Below are 3395 nucleotides of genomic sequence, written 5' to 3'. Positions count from 1 at the left end.
ACAGAGCAAACTGAGACCAGCTCAAGCGCAGCCTCTTTCTCAGACACAGGGCTCTGCTAAGGCACTTAGGGTTCTGGTTTAATTCTGGCAGCTTTAGTGTAAAGAATATTGTGAGACATTTCCTGAGGTCACTGAAAATCAGAAGAAAAGACAGGCCTTCTCCATCTCCCTGATAGTCATTTCCCAGAACCTAGTTATCCAGAGAGGAGGGAAAATATTTATTTTTTGTAAAAAGTAAATGCTAGAGTTAAATATTATATTAAAATCTCATTCTAGCCTTTTAACTCGAGTACCAAGATGGCGGCTCCCAGAAGCTTGGCTCTATGGAACTATTGCAGTCGTAGGTGGTGGCGGGTGATGCGGGGCTGTCAGCTCCTCGGGCTTCGTGGTTCTTGGCCCCAAAGAGAAGCAGGTAACGGAAACTCACTTTGGGTTTCAGACTGTGTCGGAAGAGAAAAAGTGGGGCAAAGTCCATCAGGTGTTTGAAAGTGTGGCTAAGAAGTATGATGTGATGAATGATATGATGAGTCTTGGTATCCATCCTCTTTGGAAGGATTTACTGCTCTGGAATATACATCCACTTCCTGGGACCCAGCTGCTTGATGTTGCTGGAGGCACAGGTGACATTGCATTCCGGTTCCTAAATTATGTTCAGTCCCAGCATCAGAGAAAACAGAAGAGTCAGTTAAGGGCCCAACAAAGTTTATCCTGGGAAGAAATTGCCAAAGAGTACCAGAATGAAGAAGATTCCTTGGGTGGGTCTCATGTCATGGTGTGTGACATCAACAAGGAGATGCTAAAGGTTGGAAAGCAGAAAGCCTTGGCTCAAGGATACAGAGCTGGACTTGCATGGGTATTAGGAGATGCCGAAGAACTTCCCTTTGATGATGACAAGTTTGATATTTACACCATTGCCTTTGGGCTTCGGAATGTCACACACATTGATCAGGCACTCCAGGAAGCCCATCGGGTACTGAAACCAGGAGGACGGTTTCTGTGTCTGGAATTTAGCCAAGTGAACAATCCCCTCATATCCAGGCATTATGATCTATATAGCTTCCAGGTCATCCCTGTCCTGGAGAGGTCATTGCTGGAGACTGGAAGTCCTATCAATACCTTGTAGAGAGTATCCAAATGTTCCTGTCTCAGAAAGAGTTCAAGGAGATGATAGAAGATGCAGGCTTTCACAAGGCCACTTATGAAAGTCTAACATCAGGCATTGTGGCCATTCATTCTGCCTTCAAACTTTAATTCCTTTCTAATCATGGAGCATGAACCAATTACACCCTGTTGAAAGCCTGGAACTGAAGGATATTCTGGCAAATGAGACAACAGCAGAGCATGTCCTCTTAAGGATGCATACGTTGGACTCATGTTTGAATCAAACACTCTCCAAGTAGAAGAACAAATTCCTGTCACTTTTTTACAGCTTTCTTTGGAGTTGCTTCAGTCCATCTCCAAGAGGCATTTGGTCTGCATTTTTTGCTCAATCGCTAATTTCTCTTGGCTGTAGAGTGTGTGGTTAAGGTACAACCAGCACTAAGGCTCAGTTTTGAAGTGTATTTATAGCTTCTCTGCTGGTGCTGCCCTCCAGAGTGGGTGATAGATCATTTGAACACAATGATGACTTTAACCAGAAAACTTAATGGTACCTGAATCAACCTTTCAGCCTACTAGGACTAAATCTAGGCCCAAGTCAGAGGACTAATAATTATGACAATTGTGTGCTGAACCAGCATTTGCCAAGACATTCAATATTAGGCACGGTGATAGCATAAAGTCTGGCAAATCACAGTCAGGTGCTACAGGATGATAATTGGAACCTCTTTCCAGGAGTCTCCCGACAATGCTGATGAGAACATTCCTTTCCTACAAGAGGCACCCATGCATCCAGTGACACGAGAACAAGAGAGTGATAGCGCCACACCATTGTGATGTCTTATTTAAGGGGAATGTATGTGCGATCTCAGTTTTATGGCCCTGAGGCCATTTGGTAGGAACCAAATGCCAGGTATAGTTTCAGGATAACCAAGCCCTGTCTATATGGGCCCGGAGCGAGAATACTAGCAGATGTGGGCGGGTCGCTGGTTTCACGGAGGTTGGTAGATTAAGAGACCAAGTGTATTTGGTGGATATTCATGGTTGTGTCAACTGTTTGACTAAATGTGCTATGTCCAATCAATATGTTAATGTGCGGATGTATGATGAATGGTTTTACATTGGTGAGTGATATCCATGTTTGGAGTGCGGTATGTGGGTTAAGGATCGTATGGATTATAGTCCAATGTACAATATTAGTTCTTGCTTGTAAGCATGTATGTCAAGGATTTTATGTACGTTTAGGGTTAATGTGCTATGTATAGTTAAGCATTTGTAGTACTAGATATTATTCATGGGGTAAAACAATAATGTACTAATTACATAAAAGTTTGAAATGTTGTGTGTACTTGCAAAGTACTTTATTGTTGGGCCATCAATAAGATAAAGTTTAGAATCCAGGGAGTAGTTTAATATTAGAATGTCAGCTTTGGGTGTTGATGGTGGAATTAGATATTCTCTCCCTGATTGTCCTGGGGAGTAGGTGTTCTCCATTTCTGGTTTACAAGACCAGAGTATTAATTTATACTACAAGGACGTTTATCATTTTAGTAGTTTGTTTTCGATTAGAGCGGAGAGGGGGATTAAGGTGATAATGATGAGAAAATATATGATAGATGCTGTTTGGCCGATGGCGATGAATGGATGTTCAACTGGTTGACCCCCAATTCATGTAAGTGTAACTAGGTCAGCTACTAGCGTTCAGAATAGGATTTGAGTGATTGGTTGGAATGCTATACTTTGTTGTTTGGATAGGTGTATTATGGGGATGAGTATTAGGATTAGGATGGATAGTACTAGAGCTAGAATGCCCCCTAGTTTATTGGGGATGGGTCGTAGGATTGCATATGCAAATAGGAAATATCACTCTGGTTTAATGTGGGGTGGGGTGTTTAGGGGGTTTGCTAGTGTGTAGTTGTCTGGGTCTGTTAAAAGGTCAGGTGTAAATAGGGTTAAACTTGTTAGGGTTAGGAAGAGGAAGATCAGTTCAAGAATGTCTTTAGTTGTATAGTATGGGTGAAATGAAATTTTACCAGGTTCTGAGGTGATTCCTGATGGGTTACTTGAGCCTGTTTCATGCAGAAACAAAAGATGAATGGTAGTCAGAGCTGCAATAATGAAAGGTAAAATGAAGTGGAAAGTAAAGAATCGTGTGAGGGTAGCTTTATCCACTGAAAACCCGCCTCAGATTCATTGGACTAAGTCAGATCCAATATATGGGATAGCTGATAAAAGGTTTGTAATTACTGTAGCCCCTCAAAACGATATTTGGCCTCATGGGAGTACATAGCCTATGA

The 3395-nt window shown here is 42.1% G+C and overlaps 1 pseudogene; it reads left to right on the top strand.

Annotated features, from left to right (window-relative positions):
* Window positions 1–287: 287 nt before the first annotated feature.
* LOC128930893 (2-methoxy-6-polyprenyl-1,4-benzoquinol methylase, mitochondrial pseudogene) lies at window positions 288–1251 on the top strand (annotated as a pseudogene).
* The last annotated feature ends 2144 nt before the right edge of the window (window positions 1252–3395 follow it).

Source organism: Callithrix jacchus, chromosome 17, assembly GCF_049354715.1.
Source record: "Callithrix jacchus isolate 240 chromosome 17, calJac240_pri, whole genome shotgun sequence".
NCBI classification, from domain to species: Eukaryota; Metazoa; Chordata; class Mammalia; order Primates; family Cebidae; genus Callithrix; species Callithrix jacchus.
This window is presented reverse-complemented; position numbering and strand designations above follow the sequence as displayed.